The 20741-nt window shown below is 36.4% G+C and overlaps 1 long non-coding RNA gene across 1 annotated transcript in view; it reads left to right on the forward strand.

Moving 5' to 3' along the window:
* LOC135075665 (uncharacterized) overlaps window positions 1–20741 on the forward strand; it is a 218928-nt gene that overhangs the window by 10103 nt on the left and 188084 nt on the right. Inside the window, exon 2 of the long non-coding RNA XR_010258086.1 lies at window positions 15725–15760. This is a non-coding gene — a long non-coding RNA (uncharacterized LOC135075665). The remainder of the gene's footprint in view (window positions 1–15724; window positions 15761–20741) is intronic.

A 20741-nucleotide genomic window follows, 5' to 3' on the forward strand; every position in this document is an offset into this window, starting at 1 on the left:
CTCCATGTACACGTAACTGTTGCACGTGACTTTCTACACTTTTAACTGAAACCCAACTATAAATACAAGGCACTAAGGTTCTTTATTTTGTAGCGTTGCAGTTTTGGCTTTTTTCACAAATTGATTTTCTTTCTCGATATTCTGATTTTGGATACCACTAGCGACATCTATTGGCGTGATTTTGAATTAATTTGCAATAGATGGCGCTTTTTGCTCAGTCAATTCAAATATGTTTTGTTGAAGCATTTCCTAGTGTTTTTGTTTTGATTATTCTATTTTTTAATAGAATATTTTCAGTGTTCAGGAGATTGTTTTCATCATGGTTTTTATTAGTATTTGCTTTTTATCTAAGCGGCGAAACGAAACGTTTCGCGATGTCAATGCGAGTCATTGTCACTGTCAGTTGAGCTGTCAAATCACTTTGGAATTTTGGTCGATCTTGCGCAACCGCAATTTTATTATTTTCGGGGATGTAATCCCCTGTGTTTCAAATCGTGGAATGCAGAATGCATCCACGATAATTTCTTAATATATTTTTAAAATAAACACACATGAGGTAAGTTCCCGTCGGAGAATTTATTTATTTTTTCGTGGTTGATAATTTTCGTATTCCGGTGCGTGTTGTTTCATGTGATCGTTTCTTTCAGAAGTTCCCTAAATCCTGTTCGGATGAGGGTATTGGGATGCTGAAAACTGCGAGTGAGGTTTAAATTGGCGAGCAGTTTTCGTGAGTGTTTGTTTCCCGTTGCGGTTTTTTTCATAACCTAATGCCACGTTCCACTTGTGATTCTGACACTAGTATTTTTCGTTTCAGATGCGGGATTTCATATATTTCAAATTTCATAATTTTACAATATTTTGTAGTTTAAACAATTTCATACTTCAAATTTTACATTGATTTTATAATTTAAACATAATATTTTCATGATATTTCATATATTTTAATTTCTCTTCATTTCGTATGAAATATTTCTCCTTTCTAAACTGCTGATCTCTTCGCATTTCCTCCTTGTCATCAAACCTCTGTCTCTGCAAGAGTTTGAACGCTTACCTGTCGAAGCCGTCTGCACCGGTGGCGGTTCAATTCCAGTCACCAAGCCGCCAGGAAAAAATCCATTTCTTGCAATTTACTAGAATATGGTTCTTTACTTTACTCTAGCATTACAAACACTGAAAAACACACGAGCTTCGTAATTAAATCGAGTCACGAACAGACAATAAGTAATTAAATTATCCAGCAAAGCTTTCGATGCATTAACCACACGTTACGCCTCCATTCAGAAAGCTGGGCGAGGAAATGTAATCACTTTATGAATTAATTATTCTAAGGATTATTCTTAACTTTTCTATTTTAAGATTAAAGCGAAGTAGAAATTGTTTTAGAACATTTACTGTGGGCCGTGAAACAAAAATATTCGTATGACTGCTAGCTACTAACTTAATACATGTACCTAACACTCTAAGGTAAAGAAAGAAGATGAACTGAATATTGATTCTAATAAACAGAAAAAGTTTGTATGTTATTTTACGGTCGCCATAGGTAGACCTACGACAAATGAATTAAGACTTTTTATTACAATAAACATACGGTCCAAAGTAAATTATGGAAATTTCTCATTTTGGACAGGTTTATGTCATCTAAACAAGTTTTACAACTCAATTATGCTATCTTTCTCTGAAACTCCCTTTTAATATCGTATCACCGATTTTCTTCATAAATGCAAGGACTGTTCAAGCATTTCTGAGGAAATTGACTTCTTACGAAATGATCATGTTTATAATCATAATCAATACGAGTGATTAAACTTTGGAAATTACCGAACTTGAAGCTTTAGAAGTTAAAAGATATGAAAAAATTGAGTCGAATTTCTAAGAAATATATTTTTATTTTTAGCCAGAATTGGATAAAAAACGGCTTCCACATTACCCGAATCACGGTTTAATACGTCGCCCATATGCCCGTTATTCATAATCCAGGGTAGGGATGGCGTAAATTCTAATGAAATCGATTTTCCATCGATTCAAACAAAGAATCGAGTAAGAAAAAAGTTTAACAGCGATTGTAAATAAGAATACGGATTATCGTTAAATTCTGAAAGACAAATCTGTTCAAAGTTTATCATTTTAAATTTATAATATACTGAAGTATAAAAGAATTTAAATGTACCGACGATCGATATAACTCTTTCAAAAAGTTAAGCATTCTAGATTATCGTTAAACTATGTTAATGAATCTCGATTTTTAATTTATAATAATGATCCCCTAAGGAGTACATAGTTTACTTGATGTATCAAATCGATTCGTTAGATCGATTTTGAATCGCTATCTCTTCCAGGGTTGCCACTCTCAGAGTGTGGCAAGTTATTAAATTCCACGGGGAGGTTTCTTTATTTGAGACACGTATCAGCACTGAATAACTGGATGTTTGGGCCCTATTCGGAACACGTCCCGCTGGAGAGGCAAGCCGCGGATTTACCATGTTTGGGGAGTGTTTAAACCGGCATTAGCGTCGGAACTCGATGCTATGATTTATTTATTTTAAACTTTATTGCCCTGTAAAAAAGCACAAAAGGTATTTGGCACAAGGCCCTTGAGGTTTATCTTTCAGTATTTTTTTAAACTCAATCTTAAAAAACATTTTATTTGCCATTATGTAGAGTGTACATAGACAGCCAGAAAGTTATAACTAAAGTTCAATTTTTAAAAATAAACCTACATTGAAATTTTTAACCCTAATTTCTTTAAAAAGCAACAAAATGTAAATTAGAATAACCGAGAAAACTGTTTTTTCAGATAATTTCTGTTCTCTCAAAAACGATCTACACCTAAAACACGTTTTACCATAACTACTACCTGTCATCACGTTTACAAGGTTCGCCCACGTACAGAATATAAATCGTACTGCAAAATGACACTTAACACAACGACGTAAATGCCAATGTTAGCTTGAAGTGCTGTCGTCTGCATAAGTTCTGCCAGAGCCTACAAGCCAGCTCAGCGCCGTTGGAGCCAAAACTTGCATACTTATCGCAATAGAACCGTTTAATTTAGTGCCGCATAAAGGGGCTGTTTTATGTGCCACATTGACCCTTTCTTTGGCGATGGCGATTGCGATTGCTACATAGAAGAAGCGAAAAGAGTAGGGGTAATTCGAAAAATTACAGTCAAATGTCTCTACAACATTACTTTCTTCTAAAATGTACTCAACTTACCAAAGCTAAAGAAAATAACAAAATCCAAAACCTAATCCTATGCTGCTAATCACAAATCGATACTTTATTTTATTGGATGCCAGCTACAGTTACAGCTTCAAATCCAATTCAGGACAAATTTTTAAAAATGAATTGATTCTGAATACTTAGGCTGGGTTGCACCATCTTACTTTAACTTTGACAAACGTCAAAAATCTGTCAAACTCCATACAAAATACACCGATTATCGTCATAGTTACGGTCAAAGTTAGGTGGTTCTCAGCCTTAATTGCCATTTATCTGATTATTTTTTGCCGTGCCTGATAGCTTATGGCTGTATCGATTCATGATTGTATAGTTGAAGTAATAAATCAATTACTTTATCATTATACTCATAAATAATTTAATAACCTTGGACATGCTAACTGCGCCATTTATTCCCAAAGTAATCAAAAGTGGAACCAATCACAGACCTCAAAATGTTTGACTCCAGATTCTTGACGTCGTTTCATGCAAGCCTAAGGCCCAGAACAGACGGTGAAACGCAACTGCAACGAAACTGCAACAAACTGCAACTGCTAGTTACTTTTGAGTTACATCTAAGTTTATGCCATAGCGTCCGTTGACAGACCACACATGACGCGATCAGTTTGAAACTTTCAGTTTCAGTTTCATTCATCAGAATCATCACAAAGTTGCAGTTTCGTTGCACCGTCTGTTCTGGGCCTAACAGGTCTACTGTACACATGCGCGTTATCATACAGCCCCCAAGCTCGTCGCCGTTTTTATTCCCGGGGTAAGTGCTTGCCTCAGCTTATTTTGTGTAACTCGGGCCACCTGCCGAAATGTGTCGCGAATTTTGCGAAAGAAAATTGTGAGGGTTTTATGGTGAAATGTCAAGTTTTACAGCAGTATTCCGTGATATCAAATAGCTGTATAAACTGAGCTAGAGCATTTAGAATTTTAGATACTGTAGATACACAGTTTGTTACAAATTTCTAAATCTGTTTACTATTTTTTGTGCTTATCATGAGACTAACACCCGTATTCACAAACTTGCTTAAGTGAAGCAGCAAATCGAACGCACAGCGTTGAATAGAGCTCTATGATTGGCTCGTATGCATCTACGCGTACTGTGAGACCTCATAGTAATCTTTGTGAATAAGTGCGTTAGTAACGCTATAAAATTACATATAGACAACTTGGAACCCATACGTAATACCTCTTATAATAAAGTGAAAGATTGTAGATTTTAACTATTTTTTTTACAAATGATGTTCTAGTAAATTCACATCAAACACTATTCAATTACTCAGGTGGTTTCTCGTAAAGCTTGACCCCAAAGATACACATTCATTTACAAGAGGGTTCTTGTAAATGAATGTGTATCTTTGGGGTCCCGCAGTCGGGTAAAAATGTCGTAAATATGTCTTACTATTGTTTTGTTTATACACCCCGTGTTTATCACTATGTAGATATGATAACCCGAGACCCGAAAGTCTTTTAAGGAAAGTCCCAACGTTTTCCTGCCTAAGAAGCCTTCAGGTCAAAAGCTTTGGAGGTTAATTTAGAGGGCACGCATATCCGTCGTGCTTATACCGGACGTCAGTGCGGACCGGAATACTAAGTGCTTGTTCACGTAGGTACGCGCGGGCGCGGGGGCGGGTGCGGGCGCGGGAAACGTTGCGAGCTCGTGTTCACATTAACCACCAGGCGTTCGCGCGAGTGTGACGTACTATCGTTTCTAGCGACAAGTTCAAACTGGTTGCTTACCTGACGTCGCGAGTGAAACGCGCGCGCCGCCGCTAGTTTGACATGAACACACACAAACATCTTCACGCGTTGAAATTACCGCGAGCGCTCCGCACGCACCAGTCGCTAGCTTGCCCGCTAGTTAGACCGCACCTGCGTTTCGTACGTGAACCCTTGGAATCACTACATATGTTTGATATTTCGTCACCGCGCCCGCCACCGCGCCCGCGAGTCAACGTGAACAAGCACTAACGCGGCAGGGCGCGGCCCGACGCAATGGGCTAGGGCGGGCGGGGTTTTATTTCCGATTTGCAATGATACTGATTTAGCAGTAAAAAGCTTGTGTGTAAAAAGCTAAACAAGTACTTAGAATAAAGATATTTTGGTTCTGACAAGATTTTTAGCTAGTGCGTGTGCACATTATATTATGTATTTTAAAAATTGATAATCATTGAACTATGTAGGTATGTTTATGCTATAATTTTACAAAAAACTAGGAAAATATGAGTGTAAAATTAATTATTTTCGTTGTATTTTTTATGTAATTCTGTCCGCTATGTGTACTTTTAATCTTTCGTAGCTCAAAAACTGTACAAGTGACAATGGTGCAGCTTCTACTGAACTTTCCTGTAGTTTTTCTGTAGTGATTTGAATTACGAAAACAGTAGCAACCGGTACATACACCATTGGGAATGGCTCGCGTTCTGAAACGATGAACAAACCTACCCTACAGTATTTCATGGTCATCATCATCATCATCAGTTTTCCAGCCATAGGACGTCCACATGAACTGAACATAGAAGCATCTCCTAATGATTTTCAATCTGACCGGTTGGTAGCGGCCTGCATCCAGCGCCTTCCTGCTACTTTTATAAGGTCGCCGCAGCGGAAAGCGCAGATTATTTGCGACTGTATAAACATTGATATGAATCAATTCAATCCAATATTTTATAATGTGAACAGTCAAGCTTTGGAACAACAATCTCTGTTTTCTCGAACTCAGGCTTCCAAGGAATGACTTAATAAGATATGCCAAAGCTTAGGTACTCCACTGTACATCGGAACTGCACCAATCATAAGCAAATAAACACGTTGGTTAAGCTTTACTATCCTGCTGTTTACATAGAATTTGCTTTAGCTTGCAACTAACTTTGCAGTCCGCAGCGAACTTTGGCCCGATCTCTAACCAATTTACAAAGGACAATGTTCGTTCTCCATACATTGTTCGCCGTTAGATCAACAGTGGCGAAAAAATACTTTCTAGGTTCTAAATGACACAAATCTTTATGTAAGAACAATTATACCTGGCGGACCAATTCTATAAACTTATTGATAGCAATATTGTTATCATAACCTCTTACTTACCAGTATTGTATTATATTATTTTATGCACATCGATTTGGGAGATGTTCTGTATTGTAGTTGTCGCAGCCAAATTGTATTATAATATTGGACGGGTTTTGGAAATAGCTCGGCGTTCCACTTTTATGATTTATTACTTACATTTTGCACGTAAATAAATAACATGAATCCTATGTTTACTTTCCACTCTTGACATTTAACACGTGACTTACCAAACTAACTATCTCCATGGTTACCGTCTTAGTCTATGCATGACTAGGGATTGAACAACTTTTAATTGAATATTATTAACAATTCTCGATAATTTATCGATTGAAAAATATTCGGTATTTGAATCGAAAGATATATTCAATTTTATCAATATCAAAATATTCAATTTTAATAATAAAATAAATATTATTTACTACTATGAAATGTTCTGAACATTGCCTGGAGCGCTCCCCCAATCCTGGGTTTTCCCTTTCCAAGCTGAGAGGACATCATTTTGGTTCTATCTATACATTATAAAGGTACTTAATATTTGAAATGTATTACCAATTATTGTTATAAGCATTTTGAGCGAATAAAACTTTCAATTCTATTAGAACTTTAGACATTTCTCTCACTTTAAGCGGCATTGGATTTTTCATTGGATTTTGAAACTGTTACAGATATATTAAAGATGATCCCATATTGTTGTCATTGTCTATATCAGTGTTATGATCACAATTCTTTTTATTTTATTCATAACCTTCGACCAGTTGGACACATTAGATAGCTTCTTGTAGTATCGTGCAATATATTTTTAACTTTTAATTAAAATCTAGTCATACTGTAGCAATATGGACGATTTATTTTATTTACAAGATCGGTATCTTATTATCTATGATGACCGCAGTCAACATCACTATTACATGGATTCCTAACAATGAAGTACGGCATTGCCTTGTGCCGATTTTACATAGATTTTATCGACACAAATTATGGAACTTCATAGGATATGGAGCAGGCCACGCCCTAAAATGTCCGGATGTCGTCATAGTATTATGGAATACATATAAAAGACTTTTATTATTTCATTTTCTAATCCTCAAGTGTCCGTTACAATCTAATTAATATTTAAGTATTCAAAAAGTAAGAGATTAATTTTGATACTTTACTGCTGTGCCCAGGAATCTAAGGCGGTTTCTGACAATGTCCTTTGCATAAAATAAATAAATGGTCAGATAGAATTTACTTAATACAGAACTGGATCGACCGTACGTTGTTTAGTTAGCACAGGCAAGCCTAAACACACATGTCACAGGGTTTCCCAAACTATATTCGACGCAAAGTACGTATTTTTACTAAGTAAATACACTCGACGTCAAATAAATCGCACCTCCCGCGACAAGCATTTTCAAACGTATGCATCCCCACTTCCCACCAATATTGGTACCATTTAAAAGCCTAGTTCTAACCATCATTTTATTAAAGGAAAGGTTTTTACCCCAAAAATGTGTCTTTAGAAGGATCCAGAGTCACTTCTTCAAAAAATAGGTAGTTACGCTAGAGCCAACTTTTATGGCTATAAAACTGTTAAGTTGGGTTTAATTGCTATCCATCTGTTAAAGAGGACACGTGAAATCATTATTTGGTTTTATAACCATAAAAATTGGTCTAATTGATCCCATAGGTGGGCCCAAAGTGAGGTATTTTTTCAAGTCACATTTATGGTATATGCTAATAATTTATTAAGAAATTAAATGTGTTTTTCTTTAGGGATATTTATTGGGCTTTCAAATAACACCAATATTGTTGGGGCACCATGATTGTGTCAGAAGAAAATCGTTAAAGTTCGCGTCGCGGAAGGTGCGGTTTATTTGATGTTGAGTATAGTATTCTATGTTCTGTAACTGTACCTATTAATAAATAAATAAATAAAGACTCGTGGCAGGCGAGGCCATAAGTAATTTTAAAAACAGATATGCACACTCGCCAATATTTTATTAATTATTACGTATTATAAACAACGCTATGCCTGCCTCTGTGTGATGTCACCCATAACCAGTCTGAGTGCGAGAGAAAAGTTGAATGCATTGTTTTATTTTGACCTGCCACGAGTCTTTGCGCCGAGTATAGCTCTGTTTGCCAATCAGTATTTGAGGGCTACAGCAAATTGAGAGAGTCATCATCATCATCAACTCAGCCATAGGACGTCCACTGCTGAACATAGGCCACCCCCGACGCTTTCCATGTTGCCCGGTGGTTAATTGAGAGGGTAAAATATCTATTAAAATTATTATTAACGGGATTGCTGTCACGTACCTTAATTGCGAGTCTCCGATATTTCGTCACTGTTGCAAGCTCCATGATCACGGAGTAAATGAAGAACTGGAACAATAATTATTATTCTGTTAGTGACTATGAAAGTTCAAAACAATATAAAATATGTATTATCAGGAATTGAAACCCCAAAGGATCATCATTTAAACAAAATGGCATTACATACTTAATTTGAATAACTGTATACAATCACTAGGTAGTGTAAAGTCTTTGTAATCTGCATAGAGTAAATTTAAGGCACTTAGGGCTCTACTGTTATGTGTTCGTTCGTTTGTTCGTTTCAGCCGAATGACGTCCACTGCTGGACAAAGTTTTTGTGTTACTGTTTTGTGTACCTTACCGATATAACCCAGGTTCGAACTCCGTACTATGCAAACATTTGAGCCTGTAATTTTTCTACTAAGATCGAATGTAGAGATATTCACAGAAAAATATTTCAGTATGTTTATATCTGTTATCTTAACTGAAATGCCCAAGAATATTCATGCATATTGTTATTCGCAAAGTTTGGGAAAGTCTGGCTCAACTGAATGAGGATTGGATCGTGAAGCCCCAAATCCGGCGGCCATCTCCGACCGGGCCCGATATATTGATACAGCCACCTAAGGAACTCTGGGTTACGTTTCCTTTGGAAAATATCACTTAAATTCAGATATGTTAATAAATATCGTGATAAGGAATAATAACATGAATGTGTATCATTCTCTGTGACACTCCTAAGGGAAGAGTTAAGGTTAATGGTTGTAGCAGTACAGTATTTAAACTAAAGATCATGTGCAAATCAGATGACCATGCAATGGTGTCATAAAGTTTAAGTAATTGAACTTCGAAACTTTTTCATCTAAAAAAAATCTTCATCATATATTGAGAAGAACAAGTCGTCTTGTACATCCATTACATTGAGTGTTCTGTTTTTTAAAGTTTGATACTCATTTTCTTAAAGACCCTATTTTTTTATTTAATAGGCAGCATCAGCTCATTTGCTTGAAGATACCAATGTATTATTTGATTAGCGGCCGCCAGCGACCAATGGCCCAATCATGAGGCTAAGTGCGGTATTCGATTGCCCTGCAAAACTATGTCATAACATCTACCTGCATGCCAAATTTCAGCCCAATCCGTCCAGTGGTTTGGGCTGTGCGTTGATAGATCACTATGTCAGTCAGCCAGTCAGCTTTGAGTTATACAGTATTTAGATTGGAAACACCAATGTGATACGTAGGCAAACATTAAATCGTTCGCTTAAAAGAATCAATTTCTTTATAAGAACTACTCGTAAGTTTCTTGAAAGAACACGATCGCAAGTTACCTGTTAGTGCTAAATGTATCTCGCAGGTCACCGTAAAACACTCAACCGTGTGATGTTTATGTTCCCATAAACCAGGCGAGATAGCGTCTTGAAACCGTTTACATAACTAAGTTGCCTTCGGAAAATGTTTTTAACACCTTATTAAAGAGGTCATAAATTATGGTTAAATCTATATCCCCGTAATAGAAAACTCCAGTTTCTATCGCTAGAATCTAGCTCGGATTAAATTGTAAATTCTTGCAGCAGTAATGTGAATGACTAAATGCGTTTCGGTTTCGTTTTATAGCTGGGTGTGTATACGGGTGCATATTGCAACAGTTTACACTGGGTGTTTATGCAAGACGCTGGTTATATTTTCAGATTTCATTACTATAAACTGTATGCTACATAAAATTTATCTAAAATTCTAAGTCGCAAAACAAACGTGAGAGAGATTCATTTGTACGTGAATACATTTAATTAGATGATTAAGTAGGTACATAATAAAGCGATACTCATTACTCGCAACTATGATAATTTAAAAATGTTAGCAATTCGTTATTACACTTATTACCTATTTGAGAAAAATTACACCAATAATAATAATTTCTTGGAATAATAATAGTATTAAAATTGCTTATTAAACTAACTTGTTTTGCCTTAAAGTATATTATATAAGCCCCCAATAACCTAGGAAAAGTTTATATCCAACATAGTCACGTAAGTAAAAAAAAGTTTCCTAAAACAATCTCCGCTTGCCCGTACAAACTGTCGCGCCGTATGTTTCCCAGCATTATGTATGAAGTTTGTTTGCCTGACGGATGGGGCCCTGGCCACGGCTCACGCTTCGTATTATATGGGATTATGAGCTATTTGTTGTGCCCCAAGTTTGTTAGCGCGATTTTATTGGATCAACGAGTTTTTCAACTTTTCAGGGCTTTGTTCGGCAAACAATGTGAAGGCTTATGTGTGATTAGGCACTTTCGGGATAATACGGATGCTTGATGTTCAAGGGTGGTTGCTATGGCTTAATGCTATGGTATTTAGGCAAATAATACTCTGAATGTGCTGCCACAAAATAGGTTTATTAAATCGCGCATTTAAATTAGACTTTAAAAGCGCTGCAGTAACGCGACTGTAACACGGTAGCTGCGCAACTAATTTTCGTATTAGGAAGTTAAAGTTATCTGGTTTTATACTGGTTTATATGAAGGTATCATTATATTTTATCTGTATGACTAATACAAACCTTTAACAAAAAACAGTAGCATATTTACCTACGATCAAAATAGCATCACAAAGCAAACCCATATATTCACATTTCTTATTAAAGTCCAAAAAGTAGTTACAAGAATGGCAATTCCTGTGTACTTTACAAAAGTTAAAAGACAACGATCTTACCACACCGGGAGTGCCCGCGCTTCCAAATTATGCATGGAACTATTTCCTGGAACGTTACAACCTGTATGAAACTAAGGCCACGTTCATGAGGTGGAGACATTTTAAATAAATGAACTGGCAAGCCGTGTTACTATTGTACGGCTGGTAAATTTAAGAAAATGAGACGAATATTTTCGTGGTTTTAAAAATAACGCATTTTTATTTAACATCTAAAAGGCCGGCAACGCACCTGTAACGCCCCTGGGACTACGGGTGTCTATGGGCGACGGTAATCACTTACCATCAGGTGATCCGTCAAATAAATAAATAAAAAAATTGTTAGGAAAATGAAAATACGGATTTGCTGAAATGCTTAAGAGCTCCCAAGCAAAGCGTTTTAGCTTTTATAGAAACTCTTCACATTTTTTCATGTCTCATCATCATCATCAAAGTTTCAGCTATAGAACGTCCACTTTTGAACATAGGATAGTAGGTGGAGGTAATTTTTTCATGTTTCTTTACAATATTATACATTTTTCTTAAAAAGATTATGAAGTGATTTCTACGAATACAAAATCCAACCTTCTTATCCTTAGAAGAAACTTTTCAGAAAGCTTAATTTGTAGATTTGTATATGTTACGGTCAAAGTGATAAATGTGAAAATTATGAATAATCGCCGGTTATTATGAATAATTACCGCATGATTTGGTTAATGTGATTAATATGAGGTCATTTATGTGTGTATAAAACTAAATAGGCGGCTTAGGGGTGGCCCAAGGGCCACCCCCGCCGCACCTTAACCTATTTTTCACTTATAATCAAAACATTATGTCATAGGCATCATGGAAAAGTAATATTATGCAAGAAACATTCCAAACTCATTATGCCAAATTATATTAATTTATGATATCAAAACGTTCAAAAGTTTGGCTGTACACGAGCACGTACACAAGATGTTGTTCTCTTTTATGAAATTTGTTAGTACTAAGGTTGAATTATTAAATAATCACTGTTAAATGTGATTAATTTATCACTTTTACCGCGACTGTCGGGAATTATTCATAATAACCGGTTATTATTAATAATTTTCAATTTATCACATTAACCGTAACATATACATTGTAACATGTTGTTTAATCAAAGGCGGTATTCAGGACTCTCATCCTGTCTGAAGTTGAAATTCCGACATCTTTCTTAAAGGTAACTTTTACAAACATGGATAGAATAAAATTTACTTTTCGGTAATGCTGAATTAAGGTAGCTAATACAGCTAAAAGCTTCATTGCATTCGCCACTCCGTTGCTAGTGAAAGCCTTTTATACAGCACCTGTGAGTATTTTTTTCCATCTTAATTCTGGAGAATTCCAGGTTGAAGTTTGGTGGACTTATTTACTTTACCTGGGTAATGTAAGATTATGTCTGGATTCATTACTTACATCTTTTATTACCTTCTAGGTAACAACAATGAATCGGTAGAAATGCTAACCATAGGGAACAAGCCTAAATAAATATTTATTTACGAATTAGATAGGCAACTTAAATTAATAAAAAAAAATTAAAGATTCAATGTTATTGCTTCTTACAGAAATTTCCAATGACATCGTTCATTTTAAAGCTCACTTTACCTTTTATTAATTACAGCAACACATTTTAATTACGTTAAGACTTAGTTGAATGGCAGGTAGTTTGAAGTTGTGCAATTCAAAAACTTAAGCTCTATTAACACTATCGGCAACATGTTCAAACAATTTAGTGCCTTGTTAAACTCTCCTAGATCTCACCTTAAGAATGTAGAGCCATAAAGGTAGCCCGTTCCACATTGTTTGTGATCGTGCCACAAACTGAAAATCAAGTGGAATGGCTACTGGCGGGCTGCCAACGTCACGGCAAGGCGGGCTGGCGACGCGTTTACACTGAACGATGCGATAGGCATACCTTGTTGATGACTGGCTTGAGGGTAGTTAGTACGTGACTATCAATCTGTATCTATTCAAATTGTTCGAAAAAAAATACACAAAGTATACAGTACCTACTGTATGTAACGGTGATTTTGAAAAAGTAGCAGAGAGTGGGGTAAATAACATAGCTCATAAAACTGTTGGCCGTTGGGGCAGTGGAGCACATAGCTCATAGTACTAAGAGCGATTGGGATAGAAAATTTCTCGAGTGGCGGCCAAGGAGAAACGTATTGCAAGCCGGCCTCTTACTTAGCGGACCGGTGATCTTGTGAGAGTCCCGGAAAGCACCTGTGTGCGGGTAGTGCCGGACAGGTGGTTGTAGAAATCTTTAGGAAGCCTTTAGATTCAGTAGCGAACGTTACTTGGCTGAAAGGAAAGAACAATGGCCATAATTATGTAAAAAAATATCTTTTAAACATTAAAAGTGTGTTGTAGGTAGGTATAGCGCGGAGATCAAGCTTTAGTCTGAGCTTAGTTATTCCAGTGTCGTAAGTACAAGAGATCACGTATTTATCTTATAGCACATCGTCAAATGTAAAGCAAAGGTTTTTGCGGATGCACAACGTCGGGGCAATTAAAACCGTGCGTGCTTAATGATTAACACCGTCCCGGAATTTCGTATTGCTAATTATTTTTGACACAAATTCACCGCTAATTTAACAGAGGTAAAATATTTAGCGAGTTTCATAGGTGTTTGGTGATGACGTGTAAATGCAGTTAAAATTAATTGGGTGTAAGGCCCAATTCGCAGAGGGGTTGACCTTCACTGATTAAGATTTTGTTGGTGGACAAGCTGATTCTAGCTAGATGAGTCCTGTAGCAGAATGGAATATGGGATATGGATATTAATAATGTAAACTGTCAAATAAATGTAACAACTGTCTAAGTACACATCGTTCGTTCGTTCGTTTCAGCCGAAAGACGTCCACTGCTGGACAAAGGCCTCCCCCAAGGATTTCCATAAAGACCGGTCCTGTGCTGCTCGCATCCAGGCACCTCCCGCGACCTTCACCAGATCGTCGGTCCACCTAGTGGGAGGCCTGCCCACGCTACGTCTTCCGGCTCGTGGTCGCCACTCAAGAACTTTCCTGCGCCAGCGGCCATCAGCTCTCCGAGCTATGTGCCCCGCCCACTGCCACTTGATTTTAGCGATTCTGCGGGCTATGTCAGTCACTCTGGTTCTCTTACGGATCTCCTCATTTCTGATTCGATCACGCAGGGAAACTCCGAGCATAGCACGCTCCATCGCTCTTTGGGTGACCTTGAGCCTTCTTATGAGGCCCATAGTAAGCGACCACGTTTCAGATCCGTATACCATCACTGGCAACACACACAACGCAAGTACACATATGGTATGGAATAAAGTATTCAGTATAGGGCAGCCTTTATTTGAGATGACAATGTATGTTGCCTTTAACAAGGCCTACGCAGTAATAACAAAAAATAATAATTTTAATTAAAATACTCATCGTATGTAATTATAATTTAATTTTTCATTACCATCTTTCAGCTCGGATATTGCTATCGGCTTTACATAATTAAAATATACGGCGCATATTATTTTAATCAGAATGATGTATGCCATAATCCTGAAACTTATTAAACCCATAATCGATTTCAATATCCGCTCACAAAAGAAAATCAGTGGTCTCCGCTGAACGTTATTAATCCAGCCATTCATACATCAATGGGAAATATGCCCATAACCAATATCCCTTGTCAAGAAAAAGCCACTAAGTCATCACTCCACCCATATTATGTTATACAGGGTGTCCCAAAAAGTAGTGTCAAGCCGAAGCCCAGAGGTAAAGCATCACTAGGGCTAACGGAATCACCGCAACTTTTGATAGTTTTCGAATTATGTTTTTTTTATTAACTTTTTTGGTTTACATTCTAGTTAAGGATGTAAATATGTACTTCTGAATCAGATAGGCCCAGTGTTCATCTAATAATAATAAAAAATCAGGCATGTACCTTATCTATACGCGCCATAGTGACCATAAAAGTGCCTAAGCACAGAAATTTAAAACAATCATAACTCGAAAGCTATCAAAAATCGCGGAACATACATGGGGGTGATTCGGATAGCTCCAGTCATGCTGTACCTCAGGGCTTCGGCTTGACACTACTTTTTGGGACACCCTGTATTAGCAAACGAGCACATATTACGTCGCTTAATCACGCCGGATTCGGCATAAGTTTACGCGTTATATTCCGTGATAAATCGCACGTCAGCGCACCCATCCAACTAATGACGGAAGCGGCCACGTACGCAACATCGACCCGTGTTTTCTGCGAAACTTTAAGCCATGGTGATTTGCCCCTCATTTTGAATAAATTAATTAAACATAAAGTTTTCAGCTTTTTTTTCATAATTTGTATTTTTATTCTGTTTCAGAAAGCTACAAACACATTTTTTATTTTGTTCTACAAAGTATCAGTAAAGGGTTTCATTTAATAATATTAATTTCAATCATTTACTTGCAGGTTTACACATCATTAGCAGTTAAGCAGACAAAAAAGGTAAATAATAATGTTCTGTATTTTTGCTTTGTTGTATCATTTACTATTTCTACCAAAACAACGATTTATAATCGTCAAAAAAATGACTTCCTGAGACAGTTAAATATTGAATCTGCCACTCAACTGCGCCGAAACCTTACGTCATACAGATTACCGCCTCGCGTGCATGTTCAAAAATCGTCGTCACTTCATTTTAGTCCTACATCATCGTAGTTAATCTTGATAATCGCGGCGATCACGCACGCAATACCCGCCCGTGTGTTCCGCCGATCAACGCGAAATTAACGGGTCTCATTCATTTTTCGGCCAACGCCGTGTCGTTACATCTAATTGTGCCCTGATTTAGGACGCTAATGATCTTAGGGTTTATGTCCACCCTTTGTGCTAAAGTGACGTGGCGTGTGGGACAGGCTGAAACTTGTAGAGCGAAGTAATGAAGGTTTTAAAATACATAACATAGAAATGTATGTACGTTGATCAAAATGTTTGTACTTAAATGTAATTGAGACAAGCGAACACATTGATCTGTTCATGTATTGGAGAAGAGATTTACAATATAACTAACTAACTTTCGTCTTCAAATACTTCCCAACAGTCTATAGAATGCTGAGTTGCACCACGTAACTATAACGATAACCGGTGCTTTTTGTATGGAATTTGACAGATTTTTTGACGTTGTTAAAGTGAAAATAAGATGGTGCAACCCAGCCTAAGTCAGTTAATGAACAATTTTAATGATTTTATTGATTGAAAAATACCAGTCTTATATTAATAGAAATCCTTTTTCTATAGCTGTGCCATTATACTTTACCTTCTGCATTTAGAAAGAAAAACTATTTGATGGTTTTTTTATATTTAAACCGGGCATTATAAGCCACAAGTCATAATATTGTTACCTTTCTTCCCGTTGTATTATAATAACATTTTTAAGATACCCCTTGCCCTACGAGCTCACGTCACAAAGTAATGTATTTGTGCGTTATTTAAAAAACGGGAGTACACAGGAGATAGGCCATATTTGGTGGGAGGGAAAATCTTGACTCCCATATTGTTAGAGGCCACGAAAATAGCGAAAAATTAAGCCTCCTGAAAAAGGAACTTTAATGGGTGGGGTCACGAGTGATGAGATTTGATTGTAACCGCTTAGTTTGTTTCAGCCAAATGACGTCCACTGCTGGACAAAGGCCTCCCCCAAGGTTTTCCACAATGAACGGTCCTGCGCTGCCCGCATCCAGGCTCTTCCCGCTTAGTGTACCTACTTAATTATAGACTGCCTTGTTCGAAGTAATACTACTCATATCTATATTTTTCAAAGAGCACATAACTACGACTACTTTGTAGTGAAAACTGGCTTCCATCCCACATTTTGAAGATAATAAACAAAGTACTAAATGAAAAACGGCGACGCATTAGAGTTACGGCGTGTTTTATGGCTATAAAAGCATTAATATGACTGCAATACTCAATAATTTTGACCATAATATTTATTAGGTTGTTACAGTTTATGAGCCTGTAAAAAATATTTAGTTGTCAAATATTTACTTTATTACAAGTCAATGGTTCCACTTGATGACAAATAAAAAGTTTAAAATTATTTTTGCACAGGAATCATAACAAAACTTATCCTGACAAAATTTATAATTTTCATGCAATGCTTTTGCGTGACTATTCTATTAATTAATCAATTAATTTAATCACAGTTTCATACTTTTGGAACTTAGTTCAGAATCGTAAACCATCATCTAATAATAACCATGATCGTCACTTACCATCAGGTGAGATACAGGCCAAGAATAAAAAATATCTCAAAATTATATTCAAACTACGATTATTCGTAGCTGCTACGATTGCAGTCAATTTCGTAGCGCCGTAGCAACACGTACAAGGACTCGTAGTACGATTCAAATGGCGTAGCGTGTCATCGAAAATTGCTCTTTGCTACGAACAGTGGAGACAAATCAAGCGAGCTACGAATAATCGTAGCAAAATGCATGTCTCGTAGCGCTGTAGTCACTAAAGTAGAGTGTGTATTGTACTCGTGTCTATTCACTCAACTGAATACATTTTACGATTGATTCTCTTCAACTGTAGACACTCTCAAAGAGGACTTTACGATAACCTCCGTTATTGTACTATCAGCTCTATACTAAGGCTGAGTTGCACCAACTAACTTTACGGTTAAAGACATTTATTTTCTCAAAAGAATTTACAAAATCCACTTATAGAGAAAACACAAATACAATTCATTACAATTAAATACATTATTACCAACTAGCATTTTAAATGTGGCGTGACGTTTGTTAAAGTTAAAGTAAGATAGTGCGACCCAGCCTAAGTATCATCATCATCATCATTTCAGCCACAGGACGTCCACTGCTGAACATAGCCTAAGTATGTATCCCCGCTATTTATTATTTAACTACTTAAACCAATTAAGTTAATTTAAGTTGAGAAAGCCGTTTCCTTTTTATACAGTGTGTCCGGGCATGTAGTGATCAAACTTTATGGGCCAAATCTAGGGACAATTTTATCGATAAAAATACTTCAAATTTGGGGCTTGACCCATTTATCGCAAAATTACAAGGATTTAAGATTTTAATTTTTAGTTTTCACCTTTTCCTTCAAAAACAAGTGAAAGCGTGGGTAGCTTAACATTAATAAGCAAATATTTTATATCACGCGATAGCCAATAAAATTATCTATTAGCAAAAGTAGAAAACAGATACAAGTTTCATACATTTTAAGGGAGTAAGAATGGATTTCATTAGAAAAAAACATGACTTTTTTCACTTCTTTTTCAGTTATTTTCCAACACAAGAAAAACCAGGTCGTTAAGGTATGTTTTATTTGCATTGTATTATTAGTATTTGAGCTATTCTACAAAACGAATGTAAATTTATTAGTCTACGTCTATTAGTTTCGACGTAATTGTTGAACAAAGATACCCCTTCCCAGCGGTTTCCATAGTAATCGGAATAGGTTGTGTGATTCTTTCAGGCAGTGCATTTTCGCATGTCGCGTGCGCTATGGAAACCGCTGGGAAGGGGTGTCTTTGTTCAACAATTACGTCGAAACTAATAGACGTAGACTAATAAATTTACATTCGTTTTGTAGAATAGCTCAAATACTAATAATACAATGCAAATAAAACATACCTTAACGACCTGGTTTTTCTTGTGTTGGAAAATAACTGAAAAAGAAGTGAAAAAAGTCATGTTTTTTTCTAATTAAATCCATTCTTACTCCCTTAAAATGTATGAAACTTGTATCTGTTTTCTACTTCTGCTAATAGATAATTTTATTGGCTATCGCATGATATAAAATTTTTGCTTATTAGTGTTAAGCTACCCACGCTTTCACATGTTTTTGAAGGAAGAGGTGAAAACTAAAAATTAAAAACTTAAATCCTCGTAATTTTGCGAGAAATGGGTCAAGCCCCAAATTTAAAGTGTTTTCATCGATAAAATTGTCCATAGATTACGCCCTTAAACTTTGATCACTACAAGTCCGGACACACTGTATATCACAAACAAGATGAGCAATTTAAATAAAAAAATGCATTAACTTGAAAAAAAAAAAGCTTATAAAACTGAATTATTTCAACAAAGAAACTCACATAAAGCTTCTATTTAACAACGAGCCATTTTTGTACAATCTAACGACGTAATAGTAAGCTATGGCGTACAAGCTGATTACAAGTTGCAGTGAATTCGACGCGATTTCTTTATGCTTTTATGCAGTGACTGAGCTGTTTCATAAGTAGCTTATGGTAATATAATGGGTTGCGAATATTAATTTAGTAAAATTTTCTTTTAAAATGAAAAAATCAAAAGGTTTTTCATTTACAACACTTGACACATGTTGACTATTATGTAATAGAAATAATGTATCCGCCATCTAAATATATATAACTCAAAGGAGACTGACTGACTGACTGACATGGCATGGCATGCAGGTAGATGTTATGACGTAGGCATCCGCTAAGAAAGGATTTTACGAAACTCCACTCCTAAGGGGTTAAAACCGCGGCCGGGCGGCCGCTAGTAATTTATAAATAAAAAAAAGCCAAAATGCTGTTAAAAGATACTATTTTCCTTACCAATCGAGACTCGGTTTCATTTTACTTACGGCATTGCATGCTGAGTGGCTAGACAGATAACAAAGAAGAAGTAGATCTACATCATGTACATCGGCAACTGTGATAACTATCCATTGTCTGTCATGTCGTCTCGTTCTATCGCAAAGAATCACCATTTGATGAGAGCGAGAGCAAAAACGGAAATGGATAGTTAACAGTGTGGCCGTGTGTACAATGTACAGTCGCGGAATGAAAAGGTTCGTCACCTTAGTGTCGGTTTTCGCTTGCACTAGATACTGTAAGAGTCAAACCTGCCAACATAACAGTGCAAGAAACAGTGCTGCTAACATTTAAATAAATATGACGTTTGCTAACGAATAAGGTTTTGCTTGTTTATTTTTCTATCCCATCAGTGCAATGTTACAAAATGTAGTTTTTTTTTATAGAAATAATAATGGCAGGTTGAACCAACAAGAAGGTTTTAGTTTATCAATCATAATAATCTTCTCGACAAGATAAATCGTCAAACAACTTCGATCTGAATAATTTTGAACTTTACTAAGCAACAGTTAAAGATTATTTTCTCTAACTCTAGATTATTCTGTAACATAGTTTCAAAAGGTAATATGTGCTCGCGATTCGTTGAAGGAATCAATTTGAAAACTGACGAACCTTTTCATTCCCTGACTGTACATACATAGAACATCCTGACTAGACTGTGTAAGACGTCTGTAGTGGCTCATGAAGTCTATTATTAAGGTTATTGTTGCCTCCGTGCTAAGCAGAGACGGAGTTTTATTCACCTCTTAAAGATAAAGAGATAAAGATAAAGATACATTTATTTGTTCAAACATGTGTACATAAGGTGTTAAGTCAGCATTTAAAATGGTATCAACATGTCGT

Source organism: Ostrinia nubilalis, chromosome 10 (assembly GCF_963855985.1).
Source record: "Ostrinia nubilalis chromosome 10, ilOstNubi1.1, whole genome shotgun sequence".
NCBI lineage: Eukaryota > Metazoa > Arthropoda > Insecta > Lepidoptera > Crambidae > Ostrinia > Ostrinia nubilalis.